The sequence below is a fragment of the Bos mutus genome, chromosome X (assembly GCF_027580195.1).
Source record: "Bos mutus isolate GX-2022 chromosome X, NWIPB_WYAK_1.1, whole genome shotgun sequence".
In the NCBI taxonomy this organism is placed as follows: Eukaryota; Metazoa; Chordata; class Mammalia; order Artiodactyla; family Bovidae; genus Bos; species Bos mutus.
Window position 1 is genome coordinate 113,556,309 of NC_091646.1, and position 19,033 is coordinate 113,575,341.

General features: G+C 41.9%; 1 protein-coding gene and 1 pseudogene across 1 annotated transcript in view; one reads left to right on the plus strand and one right to left on the minus strand.

The window, feature by feature from the left end:
* MID1 (midline 1) overlaps positions 1–6,374 on the minus strand; it is a 401,570-nt gene extending 395,196 nt beyond the window's left edge. Inside the window, exon 1 of the mRNA XM_070365608.1 lies at positions 6,244–6,374. The gene's annotated coding sequence lies outside the window, so the exon portion shown is untranslated. The remainder of the gene's footprint in view (positions 1–6,243) is intronic.
* Positions 1–19,033, plus strand: part of LOC138986505 (uncharacterized) — a 166,707-nt pseudogene that overhangs the window by 74,263 nt on the left and 73,411 nt on the right.

Below are 19,033 nucleotides of genomic sequence, written 5' to 3' on the forward strand. Positions count from 1 at the left end.
TTTACTTGAGAATGCCTCATCCACTCCCATGCATTTCACATCCAATGAATACTTATTGACTGGCCTCCTGCCCAGCACTGTGCTAGGTGCTGTCAATACTCATAACTGTCCAGTGAACTGTGTATTTATGTCTCCAGTGATGGATGAGGAAATTGAATCCCAGAGAAGTTTAAGATGACTTGGCCAAACCCACCATCCACCACCTTGGAATAAACCTGGGAAACACTGCTATTCTTTTGTTTTTTAGCTTTAAGCCAAGTATATCAGTTCAAGTAAACTCGTTATCTGTTCTCTAGTAGTTTATATACAGTTTTGGTCCCCAAGGCATTACATGATGAGTGTGTCAGTACAGATCTAAATAACTGCACAATTAGATACTTGGGGTGGGGGGTGGATAAATTGGGTTTAAATAACCAAGGCCTCTGCTGCAGAACAATACCTATAAATAATGCAGTTATTTCCTGGCTCCGGCCCTTTGACCAAAATTCCTTTTCTGTCACGTGTTAAAACTCAAACTGTCAAATTGAGGAGGTTCTGCTTAATTTCATCTCCGTCTCAAGTTTAGACAAGTCTTCACTTGCAACTTGCAAGAGAGTGGGAGCAGTCAGAGCCAATCTTTATGCAGACCCAGCTATTAGGTAAGTACCACGCACACTGGAGAGTGCTCCATTCCACAAAGTGCTGCTATTCATTTTTATTTTCCTTTTAAATACAAAATAAAATCAACTGAACCCTTAGCATTAATATATAAAGCAACTCAATTTCTCTGAAAGATTCACTCACAGAAGATTTCCTTATACGTGACTGCAAGCAATTAATTAAAAAATGGAAATGTATTTTTACACTTAACTAGAAGTCCTAGTCTAGTCATGTCTATTACCTCACCAGCCAAGCTTTCTTCAAATATAAATATATTTTAAATTGGTTTTGCTAATGCCTGAGATATTTGCAAAATCCTACTGACGCAAAAAGTGTGGGTTAGTTGCTCAGTCATGTCCGACTCTTTGTGACACCATGAACTGTAGCCAAACAGGCTCCTCTGTCGATGGGGTTTTCCAGGCAAGAATACTGGAGTGGGTAGCCATTTCCTTCTCCAGGGGATATTCCCGACCCAAGGATTGAACCTGTGTCTCATGCATTGCAGACGGATTCTTTACCTTCTGAGCCACCAAAGAAACCCCCTACTGGTGCAAACCAGTTATTAATTCATGATCCCTGATTCTAAGCCTTACATCTACAACTTAGCAGTAACAGCAGATGTTCTTACCTGCTTCTTAAGAATCATCACTAGTCAATTAGTAATTTCCAGTGGGTAAAAGCCAGTATAAAACTCTGAAGTTACCTAGTACTCTGAAAATCTCTCTTCTTAACATGGTGCCCTAGGAACCCCTTACAATCCAAGAAAATGTGGTCTTGAAAAATACATTAGCAAAACAGAAAAAGGTATCACCCAGCTCCCTGTTATCTAGAGATGCTCTGTGGGGAGCAAGGGGGCATCTTTCTTCTGTAAGTAACCAAGTTCGTTGGCATCTACTGGACATGTTCTGACGTGGAAATTATCTGGTGAACATCTTGACAGCATGAACATCGTGACCTGTGTGTTAACCTGTTTTCTGCTCACCAGTTGGAAAGCTTTGACTTCAAGAATGTCCCTCAGGATGATCAGCCAAAAAGTAAGTGGTCGAGTAAGTTTGCAGCAAATCATACTTCACATGCTGCACTGTTGGGGGCCAGAGTGAGGTACTCCGCCCGTGACAAAGGTCATGAGGAAGGAGGCTCGACATACGCAAAGGCGGGATCGAGCCTCAGGAGTCCCCCTGGAACTCCTCGAGCATCTACCCCCATAACCAGAGCCTGCCTACTTTACTACTTTGTGCTCTCACCTACACCTCTGACTTTACAGGGGGCTGTCCCCCACCACCTCTTTCGGAGAAGGAGTTAACCTAGAGCTCCAGTTAATAATAATTCCTGGGCGTGATAAGAATGTTTTAACCTACAAACTCCTCTGAAGGTTCTCTAGCCTGCCTGACAGGCTCGTCCGGCCACGTGATTGCTCACAGCCTCCCAACCGTGAGAGGCACGAGATGCTTTAAACCCTCTAAAAACAGGTTCTTTAGAGAAGTTAGAAAACTATAAGTATAGTGGGCTGATTAGAAATTGTGTTGGTGAAGGGTTTTTCATTTGTTGAGCCAATGTTTGTTGCTACGTCTCCACATCCCCTGTCCTTACACACATTAATGAATATATAGAAGAAATAAGTATTAACCTTTGATATTAATCACATTAGACCTTAGGCTAAGTAAATTCTTTCCTTAACTAAAACCCACTACACCGTCACCCTATAGGAATGTAACTTTATTTGGGTGGTGTCTGTTTTAAGAATAATCACCCCTGGAGAAATAAGTGTCCTGGTTGACTGACTGTTGTCACAAGGAGAGGGTCATAAATTGTCAGCAGGCCCCCCTGGCCAGAAGATGATGTAACACCCCTAAGACCTCTGTATACATTTGTATGAAGCACCTGACTTTGATAAAAGTCAGGACTGCTGACCCCACGTGACTTTTGCATAACATCTCAGTGTATAAAAGTAGACCATGGAAAATAAAGAAGAGGGATCAGTTTCTTGAAATACTGGTCTCCCCATGTCTCTCTCTCACTCTGGCTGAGTCTCCATCTGGAGCGCGGAACCCACCAAGCTTACTAATTTTGCCTGGGCTTCTAAGATCCGACCGGGGAGGCCTCAGTGTCTCCTCTCCTTCGGGAGAACGGAAGGACGCCTGAGGCCTACATAAGTGGTGCAAGCTTCTTGTCTTGAAGTTTTATTGGTCCCCCGCGTAAACCAAGCTACTCAGCCTCTTTTCTCCACTGAATTTTCCTACTGAGCTATCCTCATTCTATTACTCCTTACATCTCTAATTAATATCTAATTGAAGCTATCATATCCTGATCCTCGCCGACGCCGTCCCCGCTTCGAACTCCCTGGATCAGCCGAGGCTGGACCCCGGCACTGCACACCATTCAGGCAATGAGATTACTCTTTGCAGAAATGCTACCAATTGCATGAACACTGAGTTTAAATTCATCTGTGTCCTATATACCCGCTTTTCCTTTTGAGTACTTAGCAAAGGACTTCATAAGGCACTCAATAAATATTTGCTGAATGAATGTAACAGGAATTAATAATGCAAAATGTTTTTGAAAAGGTAATTGGTGACAAATGGTAGGCAGAGAAAGCCAAAGAAAGTTCACCAGGGTTAGGAATGATGTGTACAAATTTGGTACAGTATCTAAGGAAAGAATTTACATTTAATAAATAACTTTGGAAACCAGGTTCTTTTGTGTCATTGCCTCTGGACCAGGCCACACTGGTGGTGGGAGAATTTGAGCCAAGCAAACTGTGACAGCAGTTTGAGAAAAAGAATAAATGATGATTAAACATTAGAAAGGAAGCCAAGAGAAACCTTTTGCCATCAGCTTTCTAGGGGATCTTTAAGACTAGAAAAACAATGACAATGACAACAACACACACCCCAATACTTCTTTAACTTTGTTACAGAACAAAGGGGGCAAACTGAGTGACATACAGAGGACCTTGGCCTCCCCATGATAACATGAAAGATGATAAAAAAGAATAAGGTTATGTTTCATCCGTGTTGAGCCTTGAGGCTCAGGTTTTAACACAGTAGTTGAACTTTCCCTGGCTCTCTCTGTATTCTGGGCCTGGATTGTCAAAGACAGTTTCCTAGCTTTTACACAGAAATTGATCCTATCTGTACAACGCATTGGGGCAAGCTGAGGGAACTAAGTGGTCCACAGATAACCCTCAGGGGAATATGCCCATCCCAGGCACAGCTTGATGGCCCAGATGCCAAGGGGGATCAACTTCTGGGCATGTCTGCAACTCGCTCATCATCTACCAGTACTCCATGGCCCATCTTTCACAAAGCTTTGCCTTAGAGAATGTTTCTCAGGATGATCAGGCCAAAAAGGATCCATCAGGTACATTTGCAACAAATCATCTTCATATGCTGCACTTTTTTAGGGTGTCACAACATATATGAGCAAAGGACGATATTAAGGTTCCATTACTTGCTTTTTCCCTCCCATGATTTTTCAGTCTCCTTATCCAGGACACTTACTAACACCTCACAGACCTAAACACACAGCACCAGTGACTGGAAAACGACTAATGCGGCACCACTGCACCTTACCTGCCTTTCACTGGAGGATTAGTTCGGACCCTGAAATAACTTTAATCTTCAACAAGAAATCCTGTTGGGACGCTATGAATACCAAAGCGTTAAATACAATAATCACTCTTATTACCCCCAAATGAGCTGCCCAGGAACCAGAGGTAAGTAAATTCAGGAGTCAGGGATCCCAGTCACTGACAGTAATTCATCAGCCACTGGCAAGAAGAACGCTAAACATGAGATTCCCCAAACCCAAGCTTACCCCCAGCCCTCCCCACCCCAGGAGACAGATTTATCTTTCTAGTTATATATTCCCTTGGCCGTTGATGTAATTAGTGTATAATAACTGTGTACATATCAACTCACAGAAAAAACAGCGGACGTGCTAGTCGACTTGGCTGGGGGCCATCTCTTCAGCAGGGTGAGAAAACCAGGTATAAACATCTGTTATTAACTGTATATTTTAAAAGTGTTTTGTGTCTCCTGGGTTACTGATTCCCATTGAAAGCAGTACAATATCAAGACTCCTATTTTTCTGAGCAGCAGTGAGGAGATAACAAGCTTTAAAACATTTGCATTAGGCTCCTCAGTTCTGCTGCTTGTGTTATGAAATTTATTTACTAAGACATCTGCTGTCTTATACACACACTGCTTTTCTTGGTTTCATTCTCATTGAGATGAGCAGGTTTCATTTAAACTGTGTTATTGCAAATACTAAGGCTTTTGCAAGTTGAGAGCTCTAAATAAAACTGGCCATAGCTTTTGTTTTTATGAATAAGCAGTTGCCAATTCCTGTATTAAATCTCACTATTAAATGGACTATGACTTGCAATTTTTAAAAAAGTGGCCATTCGCTCAAACCTGCTTGTTTGTGCTGGTTACTTTTCTTGAAATTAATTTAAGAAATTGATTTCTTTATATGACAAATTGGAAATTGGGTCTGTGCGCCACTTGCCTGCTCCCCAAACCCTTAGGATTAAATCACTGTACATGACAGAAAATGACAATATTTCTCTGCAAGATGAAAAGTCAAATCATTCAAAACAATTATCCAAGCTCACTGAATTAAGAAAATCACCTTGCCAGAAAAAAAAATATATACCCCATTCCAAAATCATTTTGGATGGTTATACTAGATTTTTTAAAATAAACTTTCTTTTCAAAAGTTTTACCTAAGCCCCAGAACTCAGCTGGAACGGCTTTTTCTTCTTTCTCACTCAGTTGCCTCTTATAATTGAGCATTCTGCAGTATTACTAAAATTCCCCTGCAAGTCTGTTAAACACTTTCACATTTCCCTGTTTAATTACATTCAGACCTCAATTTTTGTCCACATATAGAATAGAGCCAAATTTTAACTCAATCGACCACAATGCCTTTGACATAAAGCCTTTCTACATAGTCCCTGCCTTATATATAAATAGACATATGCTAACTTGTCAAAATGCAAGAGTGGGCTGCTTTACATTGTCTAGAACAAAGAGCTCAGCTCAGCTTCTTTCTTTTCTCAGTGTCTCAGAAGGTGTCCTTTATTACATGTGCAGGATGGAAGGATTTTTGCTGCCGCATGAATGAAAAATGATACCTTCAGACTGCCTTTTTTGTGACAAATTGCACTTCTACAGACTATCACTCCGCCTGTAGTTTTTGGAACCCCACTTAAAGTTACTATTGACATCCTCAGGGGCTCGGCATTCTCGCGAAGCACCCCAGGGTTCCTTTCCACTCTGCGGAGTGCAACAAAGATGAGAAAGTTTGCTCATCGTGGTAGGAGAGAAACTCCTGTGTAGTTAAAAAAAAAAGCCAACGCCCCCCACCCCCTCCTCAAACCACCAAAACACTCTAAGGTGCGAAAATCACTGCCTCTGTGGATTCTCGGGGTACAAAACAGGCAGGAAAAGTTGTCTGGAGGTATTCGCGAAGCCTGGTGTTTGTTCAGGAAGGAGCTGTGGGGTGAGAGGCTGAGCGACGCCTCTGCCTCCACTTCCTGGGTGAGACCAGCGAGGCGTGCCCCTGAGCAGCAGCATACAGAGAGAGATCGGTAAGACCCACCGGCTTCCCCATTTTTCCCAGGACGGGGTTTTTGTTCCTCAACTGTGATCTGGAAGAGGCAAACCTGTAGGTCCTCCAGGCAGCCTGCCTCGGATCAGCTGAATGGCTGGTGCGATCAGGAAGCTTGCTCTGTCCAGCTCGGAATCACTCCCCGTCTCTGGGCTGTGTGCTCATATGCCTCCCAGTCAGCGCAAAAATCCGCCAAACTCAGGTCAGCCTAACAGGTTTCCTTATATAGGTAAACACGAATTGCATTCCTGGTGAAAGAAGTTAACTAGGAAGCCTGGTAACCTGATTAACTCTACACACGCCAGAGTGGCTCAGCGTCAGCCAGCCTGAGGAGGCTTTGGTTGCAGTACAAAGGGATTTGTGCAATTTAATTAAAATCATCTTTATTCCAGCAGTCTGTAAAATTGGCCCTTCTAGTGTAACTGTGAGTCAACAGCTAGTGTTTTATATCATGAGCTATGACCGACCTTCTATTATATAAAGGCACTGTAGGGAGAAAAACCAAAGCATAGGATATTATCAGTTGTCTTTTATGTTTTTAAAACCAGGGTAACTTTTCTTGAAATTATTTTCAAAGAAGTGAATAGAACGTATGATGGGACGAGAATACCAATAAACCTCTATCAAGTAAGACCCCCTAATGCCTTATAGGAACATAGTAACTAATAGTTATTCAACTTTTCCAGGCCTTTAGTAGATAATACAATAAGATCATTTAGAGTTTACTCCTTTTACAATGCAGTAATTGCCACTTTTTTTTAAAGGGTGAAATGACACATAATATCTATTTATTCCCTGAAATAACCCTCCTGAGCCCACATATTAAAGTGTTTGATGGTTTCAGGAAAGAAATCTAAGACTTGTGAATTTGCATAATTACATGGAAAAACATTTAAACAACCTCTTAGACTTAAGAAGATAAGAAAATGTATCTTTAAAAGTACTCTGTGAAAGGTTTAACTCTAGGCTCAAAACAGTTTTTAAATGTAAGTATGTAACACATCCATTGTCTAATAATTGGCTCTTCTCCTCTACATTTGGCTACAATTGGCTCTTCTTCTCTACACAGGCCTGTAGAGAAAAGTAATAATTCTTTTTAAGTCTAACCAATTCCACTGAAGTCTCACTATGAAGAACAGACTCAAGACTTAGTATCTGAGTGCTGGAGGTGAAGACTGCCTGCTAAATAAAGCTTATCTTAAAATGAATCATTTGTTTCTATTTCATCCACTGGTTGACTGCTCCTTGAGTAGTGTGGATCTTAGCAAAAATAGCTCAGTGTTGTGTCTTTGGTCTTTGCTCAGGGAAGAGGAGAGAATAAATGTTTACAGGCTACTGAAGCCAGCACCGACACAAACCTATCATGAAGGGTTTCTGTTAAGAGCAGGAGACTGCAAAACAAACAAACAAACACCACAGGGGCATTTTCCAACAGGCAAAGACTTTTCCATACCATTTTTCTTTATATCTCTACCAGAAGCGTGTGTTATTATTTCCTTTTCAAGATAACAAAATTGACATGCAGTGATAAGTGACTGGTCTAAAGTCTCATGATCCATTTTGTGGCAGATCCAAAATCTCAGATCTTCTAGAATTTACCTCCAATAGAATTTTCAAAAATAAAATCCACTTGAAGAGACAGAAAAACATTCAAATGGCAGATTTCCATGTTCAAATATCATTTTTAAGAATCATATGTCCAGAGAAGTTTAAAGGTAACATACCAACTGATTAAAATACTTTTATGAAGTCATAACTTACTGCTAAAATGATTGCCTTTACCTGACTCCAGAATCATCCTAAAATGAGATATTAGGTGCATTTTTATTGAATATAAATTTGGGTTATAAAATATTATGAAAATATAACTTTGCAAATATTGCACACGTTTTTCTGTTCAGAGTACACACATTTCTATGATATCAAGTTAAGACTCATCTTGACTGCCCCACTGGAAGGAATATTAGTGTTTTCTATTTATTGGGTTTTCATTAATCTTAAATAAAACTCTGTGTGCCATGCTAGGTAAATGGCTTTCACTAATATAGTCCATTTATGATCCTGCGCCCTTTATGTTCTTATAATTCCCACTGAAGCAAGTTCTGTTTGTGCAGGAACTTTAGACTTTATTAACATGTTGATGCAAGACAAAGAATGCATTTTTTCTCCAGGGCAGGCTAAACCTTTAAGTGCCTTAAGCTGGCCTCCAAATTTGTTCTTACAATTCTAAGCAAACAATCATTTGGGCTTTAAACATAAAATATCTTAGGCTATAATTATTGAATTGAAAGGTCAAAATGAAATTTGGATATGAAAGTAGCCTATTTCAAAGTGGGAATATAACCCTCTGCTAAATCCATCTTGGATGCCTCAAGAAATGGTTTGGGAAAGACAGGGTCAGGGAAGCAACATGAATTCAACCTAACCATAGAGGACCCCAATGAGAGAATACATACAGCTGAATCATTATACCATGCCCCCAAAATAGCATTTATGGGAAATGAAATAAAATACAAGACCTACTTGAAGGGGAGAAAATATCATTGTGGTTTAAAGAAAACATCAGGGGATAGATTTGAGAAATTCCCAATGACATATAACTAATGAGTAGCTGAGCTGTAATTCAAATCTCAGTCCATCAGACTCTAGAACATTTGCTCTTTCTACTGAAGCCTGGGTGCACCATGCTATCAAGAAAGAGCAAATGCCTGAGAAGCAGAATGCTCCCATTCTGGTTCCATCTCTTCGTGGTGTCACCTTGGGTAAATTACTTGTAATGTTTCTGAGCCTCACCTCCAAAACAGACATAAAAAGGGCTGCCTATCTCAAAGATGATGGAAAGTATCAAATTCAAATCATTCCATGTATTTTTTGATGTTTCTATGGTCTGGGCATTCTGCTAGGTCCCAGGAATACAACCAGGAGCAAGTGAGGCATGTCCCAACTACATCTTAAAGAAAGCCTGTGCACATGAATATTATGGAATGTGAAGCTCTAATGTTTCCCTAAATTTCTCCTAACAGAAGGATGTTTCGTTGAAAGCTCCACATCAATACAGAAGTGAAAGAAGGAAAGTGTTAGTCACTCAGTTGTGTCTGACTCTGTGACCCCATGGACTGTAGCCTGCCAGACTCCTCTTTCCATGGGATTCTCCAGGCAAGAATACTGATGTAGGTAGGTAGCCCTTCCCTCCTCCAGGGGATATTCCCACCCCAGGAATCGAACCCATGTCAGCCTCCAGGGCATCCCCTGCACTGCAAATGGTGGCTCATTCTATCACTATAGTGAGTGCAGGTTACTCTCAGTAGCCAGAGGCCGGTCTTACCATGATTAGAAGTGGTGAATCTGGGCTGAGTTGACTTAAATTAAATATTAGGGAAGGTAAAACCTCCATCATAATGACTATTCTCTCAAACAGTGAGAGAACCAGGCATTATTCTCAGTAGCACGGACTCCAGTACTCTTGTCTGGAAAATCCCATGGACATTAGGAAGTAGACTGCAATCTGGGCTAAGAGTTACAACTGAAAGTAACTTTTCATTATTGGAAGGAAAAAACCTCCAGTGTTCATAATGGAGAATATATCCTTGGTGGGCTCAAACAATAGAGGAGAACCAGTCGGACACACTGAAGTGACTTAGCAGCAGGGCATTCGATTGAAAAATACCTTGAAGGTGCTTAGGAAGTTGGATGTACATGGAGTTGTTTTTATTATTAGTTCATATATAATACAGCTTCCCAGGTGGTGCTAGTGGTAAGGAATCCACCTGCTAATGCAGGAGATGAAAGAGCTGTGGGTTCTATCCCTCATCCGGGAAGATCCCCTGGAGCAAGGAATGGCAACCTACACCAGTACTCTTGGCTGGGAAATCCCATGGACAGAGGAGCCTGGTGGGCTACAGTTCATGGGGTTGTAAAGAGTTAGACACAACTGAGCACACGCACATATATAAAAACAGGATGCAAAAGCATAAAAAAGATTCCCTAAATATGTTAGCCAGTTATCTATTGATCTATTTATTATTAAGTAACTTCTATGCAATAAACATTTAAGTGGTATGCACAGTGGATAAGGTTCTGCGAGGGATATACACAGAAAAGGATCCATAGGAAAAGAATGGTCCCAAGCTTTAATGGAGCTTTCTAGAAAAATGTTATGGTGCTCAAGAGCTGTTATCAGGCAAGATGGGTGAGGTTATGCTCTGGAAACAAGCCACTCCCAGGTCTCAGTTGCTTATAACAACAACGGTGTGTTTCTCACTCGTGCTGCACATCTATGCAGATCTCTAGGGAGGGGTCTCTATTCACAGTCACTCAGGAGCCCAACCTGATGAAGGTTCCTTTCAACACGTACTTCCACAGTTGCCAAGACAGGAAACGCGGACCTGGTGAATCATGAACTGCCTTTCAAAACTTCAGTCCCTAAAGGATGCAAACTTCCGCTCACCTTTCACTGGCCAAAGCAAGTCCTCCAGCCCTCCTTAATTTCAGAGCAAGACAGGAAAACCAGAATACATGATGAGCAGACACAACAGGTATGGCAAACCCATCCACTTAGAGGAATGGGTCCGTTAAGTAAGTAGGCCATGCTCATGACCACTATGGTATCATGACTGGCATCTGAGGTTTGGCCATCACTGACGAGATCCAATTGTCAGAGGAGTGGGAGCTTAAAAGTGGATTCAGTTTATCAATGGTTCTGGCAGAACCTTGGGAAACAGTGACATTTTAAAAGGATGTCCTGAGGTAGGCTCTTCTTAATATTTCCATCACTTGTTTGAGTGATGAAATAAAAGACAAGTTGATTTAATTTGCAGATGGTGCCAAATTGGATAGCTAACACCTCAGAGGATTGTGTTATAATTCAAAATGACCTTGAAGAGATGGGGGAAAATAATGTTAAGAAAGAAGCTTGGGTTCAATAGTGATAAATAAAGGATGGAAATGAAAGATCTACAAAATGGATGGGAGAAAAACTATATTGGGCCATTATTAGCCTATAAATTGAATATATACTGGTAGCTTAGCACTTTTACTTGTAAAGCCTGTGGTATGGGGATGTAAGCCATGTAAACACAGGGAAATAGGCATTCTTAAAATATTTCTTTACTGGAGATTCACATTTTTAGAAATAAGAAAACAGCAAATTCAGAAGCAAAAGTTGAAATTTCCAAAAGACTTAAGTGTCTTAGGTCAGGAGTGGGCAAAATTTTTTTCTGTGAAGGGCAAGATAGTAAATATTTTTACTTTGCCAGCTGTACACCTCTCTATTACAGCTATCTATTCAGCTACTGTGGTCCAAACCAGCCACAGATAATATGGAAATGAATGTGTGTGGCTGTGTTCCAATAAAACTTTATTTACACAACTGGGTGGCCAACCTTGGGCTACACTTTGCAGACCCCTAGTCTCTACGTTATGAGAACTGTCTCAGAACAGCAAAGTGAATTTATTGCATGTGCCCAGAGGCAAGAGGAACCCTATTTTGGCCTAGTTCATTTAATAGTCCTTTACACACAGGTGCTAGTGAATAAATTGGTGAAATAAATTAAACTAAATTAGGAATAATGTTATTCCACTGGTTTCCTTATTAAATATTCAGAAAGAACTGGACTATGTGATCCTTGAAAATATCATAAAAATAAAATCTAAAATATAATTTGCCTTTTCAATGTGTTAAATATTTATCAGTTACATTGTTTTTCAGGTATAAAAATATTAATGGTTAAAAATATAATGAAACCTAGAAAAGAAGGATTATGATAATGAAATTTACAGGGAATAAAATTTGCAAAGCAGAATATATACATCAGTTCAGTTCAGTCACTCAGTCGTGTCCGACTCTTTGCGACCCCATGAATTGCAGCACGCCAGGCCTCCCTGTCCATCACCAACTCCCAGAGTTCACCCAAACTCATGTCCATTGAGTCGGTGATGCCATCCAGCCATCTCATCCTCTGTCATCCCCTTCTCCTCCTGCCCCCAATCCCTCCCAGCATCAGAGTCTTTTCCAATGAGTCAACTCTTCGCATGAGGTGGCCAAAGTACTGGAGTTTCAGCTTTAGCATCATTCCTTCCAAAGAAATCCCAGGGCTGATCTCCTTCAGAATGGATGGTTGGATCTCCTTGCAGTCCAAGGGACTCTCAAGAGTCTTCTCCAACACCACAGTTCAAAAGCATCAATTCTTTGGCACTCAGCCTTCTTCACAGTCCAACTCTCACATCCATACATGACCACTAGAAAAACCATAGCCTTGACTAGACGGACCTTTGTTGGCAAAGTAATGTCTCTGCTTTTGAATATGCTATCTAGGTCGGTGGTAACTTTCCTTCCCAAGGAGTAAGCATCTTTTAATTTCATGGCTGCAGTCACCATCTGCAGTGATTTTGGAGCCCCAAAAAATAAATTCTGACACTGTTTCCACTGTTTCCCCATCTATTTCCCATGAAGTGATGGGACCGGATGCCATGATCTTCGTTTTCTGAATGTTGAGCTTTAAGTCAACTTTCTCACTCTCCACTTTCACTTTCAGAATATATACATATCATGCTTTAATTTTTCTTCCCAAGTTCTTTGTAACAAGATGAGGTTGATAAAGCAGATGTTGTCTTTTTCAGTTGTTATTTAGTAGCTAAATTATGCCTGCCAGGCTCCTTTGTCCATGGGATTTTCCAGGCAAGAGTACTGGAGTGGGTTGCCATTTCCTTCTCCAGGAGATCTTCCTGACCCAGGGATAAAACCTGAGTCTCCTGTATTGGCAGGCAGATTCTTTACCACTGAGCCACTTGGGAAGCCCAGTGGTGAACATGGAGACAAGGAGAGGTTAAGTCAGTTGTCTGATGTCACCAAGCTAGTGACGATGGAGAATAAAATAGGACCTGGGTTCCCTGGGTTTATAATTCTAGACTATGATAAACACCAAGTGCATAATAGGATCTAGGACAAGATAGCTGATACAAGATGCAATGGAAGTGCTGCAGTGTGCCCTTTTGGCTGCCTGAGGGAAACCCAGCACTGTGAAAATCACCTCTCCTTCCCACCCCCACCCATGTGCCCCACACAGCCCCTCCCTCTCCAATCTAGTCTGCTTTGAAGTCAACCCCCAGCCTCTTCCTTCTTTGATAAAGCCCTGAAAGCTAAAGCCTAGTAATGGGTGAGTGTGTGTCCAAACCCCGGAGAAGGAAATGGCAACCCACTCCAGTATTCTTGCCAGGATAATTCTATGCACAGAGGAGCCTGGCGGGCTAAAGTCCATGGGGTCGCAAAGAGTTGGACATGATTGAGCTACTGAGCACGCATGCTCTGACCACGTCTTTCCTGTTGCCTCCAACCCTTCCAGTTTCTCAGCCTCCGCACCACAGGTCAGGATCATTCCTTGTGCTGGGGGCTGCCCTAGGCACTGTAGGCTGCTAAGTAGCATCTCTGGCATCTTCCCACTGGATCCCAGTGGTACTCTCTCTCTCCTTAACCACAAGTCACAACTGGAAATCTCTTCAGACATTGCCAAATGTTCTCTAGGGGCTGGCAGCACAAAACTGCCCCCTGTTGAGAACCTCTGAACTAGATCACTATAATTGTTTTTTTTTTTTTTTTTAAATTGGTGAGACCTTTGATTCCTCGACCGGGGATTGAAACCAGGCCCACAGCAGTCAAACTGCCTAGCTCTAAACACTGGACCACCAGGGAATTCCCTGTACTTGCTTCTCAATTGTTCTCCCTACTTCTGCCCTTGCCTCTCCACAGTTTATTTTCACAGAGCAGCCCAAACCATCTTTTAAAAATATATATCAGATCATGCCATTCCCTGCTCAAAACCTCTAGCAGTCTCCTCCTATGACCAGAACACAGTTTAGTTTTCATACCATGGCCCACCGAGCTTTCCATAATCTGACCTCTGCCAGCCTTCCCCAGACTAACCTCAGAGCATTATGTCCACCCACGTTGGTCTTCCTTCTCTTCCCCCATCATACCCATCTTGTTCAGACCTTAGGGCCTTTGCACATGTTCTTCCACTGCCTGAAATGCTCTGCTTCGTGTGGTAGGCAGAATAGTGACCTCCCAAAGATGTCCACATCCAAGTCTCTCGAATCTGCACATATATTAAGTTAAATGAGGGGGAGGAGTTAAGGTTGCAGATGGAATGAAGGTTCCTAAATCGCTGACCTTAAGATGATCAGCCTAGATTATCCAGGTGGGTCCAAAGGAATCACAAGGTCTTTAAAATGTGGAAGGGGGAGGCAGAAGAATCTGTGTAAGCATAATGTCATGTGAGAGACTTGACTAACTACTGGTGGCTTGGAAAATGGAGGAAGGAGACCATGATCCAGGGAATGGGGTCAGCCTCTAGAGGTTGGGAACAGATTCTCCTCTAAAGTTTCCAGAAGGAATACAGTCCTGGAGACACCTTGATTTTAGTCCACTGAAACTTATGTTGGACTTCTGACCTGAAGAACTGTATGAAAATAATTTGAGTTGTTTTAATCCACTGAAGTGTGTTAGTAACTCAGCTGTGTGACCCCATGGACTACAGCCCACCAGGCTCCTCTGTCCATGAATTCTCCAGGCAAGAACATGGGAGTGGATATTCCCTTCTCCAGGAGATCTTCCCAATCCATGGATAGAACCTGGGTCTCCTACGTTGCAGGCAGATTCTTTCCTGTCTGAGCCACCAGGGAAGCCCCAGGCTGGTGATAATTTGTTACTGCAATAATAGGAAACGGATACACTTGGTGTCTTCACTGCTGCTGCTGCTGCTAAGTCACTTCAGTGGTGTCCAACTCTGTGCGACCCCAGAGACGGCAGCCTACCAGGCTCCCCTGTCCCTGGGATTCTCCAGGCAAGAACACTGGAGTGGGTTGCCATTTCCTTCTCCAATGCATGAAAGTGAAAAGTGGCCCCTAAACCCTCAGAATGTATGCAAAGGTTTCCTCTGGGAAGAGGCCATCCATGACCAATGACAACCAGGAAGGACATCTCCACCTGTCCCACCTCCAGTGGTTCCATCTCAATTGTCCTATGTTATCACCTTCACAGTTTGGATCACTTTCTGACGTTGCCAAAAGGAAAAAATGATAACAAACTGAAAAAAAAAAATAAATGGGGTGGTCCTTTTATATGCCTCAGAACAGGAATATTGGAGAAAGAACCAGGTTTGGATTAAGGAAAAAACGTTTATATTGGATGAAAAGACATTCTTGACGGTAGTTGGAGTAATTGCACAATGAAACTCGCTGCCAAGAGGGCCACAGAGGACGAGATTGTGGCAACACTCACAAAAGAGATTAGATAACTCAAGTCAGGAGAGTAAGTGGAGCTCAGCCGAGAGCATCTACTTGATGACCTGCTTGTTCTTCCTCCAGCTTGAAAATGTGTGGAGCACAAAGCAATGAATCACAGGACAACATCTGCATGTAATTGCATTTCTGTTCCAATAATAAATGTTTCAACTGCTATACTATTTATGAAAGCTGTTATCATAAAAAGCCAAGTGGGGGAAATTTGAAACACAAATGCTTATCTTAAGAAACCTTTCCTGTGCAATTCAGTGTCCAAGAACTCAAACACCCCATTTGCTGGAGCGTATGAATTGTCCTGGGGAGTTTATTTTTTGAAATTCAATTTGAAAGTGATTTTTAGGTATCTGGGTCCCTATAAAAGCCCTCTGTGTCACCCATGGTTTTCTTAATATATTTTGAAACTGAGGAGGAACAAAGGCTAGAAAATTGTTCACTACTTCCCCCACAGACCTATTGTCTGAATTTGGGGCCCATGGTCAATGAAGGAGAGAGGGTGTTTTGCACCTTTATCTTTAGTCAAGAGTGCTTACTCTCAAAACAGAAGACTAGGATGACAGAGTTCCCCACCCACGTCACTCCCACAAAACACCCCACACTTCAGGATTCGCAGCCTTTAAATTGCTTGCAAAATGCCAGGACAGTTTAAAATTATTAACTGCTGATACAGAAAAGACTAGGAAATACGAGAAACTTGTGTTTCCTTGGATCAGCCTGCCCCTCACCTCCCCACAGTTGGCAGATCATTTTTCTGGAGGCACAGGTCTTGGCACTAGAGAACCTAGCTTCTTTGTTCAACATTCTCCATGCCCCCAGGGCCACCAGCAAAGGTGAGCGATCATTCTGGCCTTTTCAAGCTTAGCTTGGAGGGAATGAGTGGTCTGAAAACTTCAGCAAGTTGAACTTTTAAACAGTTCACTTTACTCTGCAACCTGCAACTGCGTCTGTCAGCAGCGAGAAACCCACTGATTTGGATAAAGCATCAAAACTCGGTAAAACCACAGAGAAAAGAAAGCTAGTGCTCATAAAAGGCTGCCTCTTTCTATGTGGTGAGGCAGGTGTTTCGAGATGATGTTGTTGAGAGTTTCCCTTTTAATGAGATGGCAACTTACCACAAAGGAGGGAAATTCTCAAATGCAATGAAAACAAGCAATTTGACAATACTAATTCTAAAGTGCCTCCCCATTTCCCAAGGTCTGCATTGCTGAACTCCTACATGCTTACCTCCCACTTCATTAGCACTGCTTACAACACTACAGTTACATATATAAATCATAAGAAAAGTTCCAACATCCTTTTAGGAGGATGAAAACGTATCCCAGTTTTCCAAAGTTATTTTTAATTCATTCTTTAAAACCCAATCAATATGAGTGGTTGGACTGTGGACTGGTTAGTATCTAGGTTTCTTAAGATGTCTCTTTTTCCCACCCAGTGACCCTGACCTATATATATGAGGGTGGAGACAGAGAGATATTCATTCAGTCACCAAGGAATACTGATTACATACTATGTGTCACATACACACTCCTATTCTGGGGTACAGAACAGCAACCTAATTAAAGGTTGGAAGAGTTTCAAAAGTTAGGCTATAGTGCAAATATAAAATATTGCATTTTCTTGTTTTTACATTAAGAGCAATGGACATTCTGTGGCATTAGAAATCAACTAGACTGCATTAGCAGTGATAAGTGATGCTGATAACATGTTACAATGTGATGAAAAGGGCACTTCACCTCCTTGGTATCTTTCCCCAAACCCATCACCCCAATCTAATCATGAAAAAACAAGAGATAAACCTAATGTCTTAGTCCATTTGGGCGGCTCTAACAAGATACCACAGACTGGGTGGCTTATAAACAACAGACATTTATTCTTCACAGGTCTGTGGGCTAGAAGTCCCAGATCAGGCTCCCACCATGGCCGGGTGTGACCACTCTCTTCTGAGCTGGAGACTTCTTTTATCCTTACCTGGTAGAAGGGGCTGGGGAACTCTGTGGGGGCCTCTTCAATAAGGGCACTAATTCCAATCATGAGAATTATACCATCACATTGGAGATTAGGATATGCATGCTAGGAAGACAAAAACATTCAGACTGTGGCAGCTAAAATGAGTGACATTCTGTAAAACATCTGATCAGTACTCCTCAAAACAGGGAATATTTTGGGGGGAAAGTGAAGACAAAGAAACTCACAGCCCAGGGGAGCCTAAAGAGACCTGATGACTAAATACAATGTAGTGCTTTGGATGGGATCCTGGAACAGAAAGAAGGCACTTGTGAAAAAAACTAGAACAATCCAAATAAAGCCTGTAGTTTGTAATGTACTGATGTTGCTTTCTTACTTTGACAGAAGTGCCATGGTAAGGTGAGACATCGACATTAGAGGAAACCAGGTAAAGGGTATAGAGGATCACTCTGTACTTACTTTGAAACTTGTTAATCTAAAATTATTCCCTCAGTTACTAAAAAAAAAATACAACATGGACTTCCCTGGTGGTCCAGTGGTTCAAAATCTGCCTGCCAATGCAAGGGACATAGGTTCGATCCCTTGTCCAGAAAGATTCCACATGCTGAGGGGCAAGTAGGCCCGTGTGCCACAATTACCCTTGAGATGAAACAAGAGAAGCCACCGAAAATGAAGAGTCCCCACTCCAAGATTAGATAGTAGCCCCCACTCGCTGAAACTAGAGAAAGCCTGCCACAGCAATGAAGACCCAGCACAGCCAAAAATACAATGAATAAATTAGAAAACAAACAAACAAAACCCAAACAAGAACAATAAAACAGAGCACATTCATTTTACACTGTGACCAGAGAAGGAAAAATAAGATGGAGAAAATACCCATCCAAGAAGGACAGAAACCAGGGGCGGGGACATGTGAAGAGCAACAGACAAAGAAACAGGTGGGCTCCAGGAATGTGTTAAGAGCTCCATTTTCTTATGCGGCTCCCCGCTATTCTCTTAAGCTATAGGGAACAGAGAAAAGGATAATTCTTTTAAAGAACTGAGAGATTTGATGCAGTTTTGAAACATGTTAGCATAAGGAGAAATTTCTCTGCCTTTATTTTCAAATATTAGGTCTTTTTTTCTATGTGATTCTCAAGATTCTGCAGGTGTGTCAAGATAACTTTGGTTTACTGAGTTTTTCAGGAACCTTGAAGAGTGGTGGTGGTTTAGTTGCTCAGTTGTGTCCGACTCTTGTGACTCCATGGATTGTAGCCCACCAGGCTTCTCTGTCCACAGGGTTCTCCAGGCAAGAATACTGGAGTGGGTAGCCATTTCCTTCTCCAGAGTATCTTCCTGACCCAGGAATTGAACTTGGGTCTCCTGAATTGCAGGCATATTCTTTATCAACTGAGCTATGAGGGAAGACCCTTGGGATCTTCCCTCCAGGAAGATCCCCTGGAGGAGGGAAAGGCTACCCACTCCAGTATTCTGGCCTGGAGAATTCCATGGACTGTATAGTCCAAGGGGTTGCAAAGAGTCA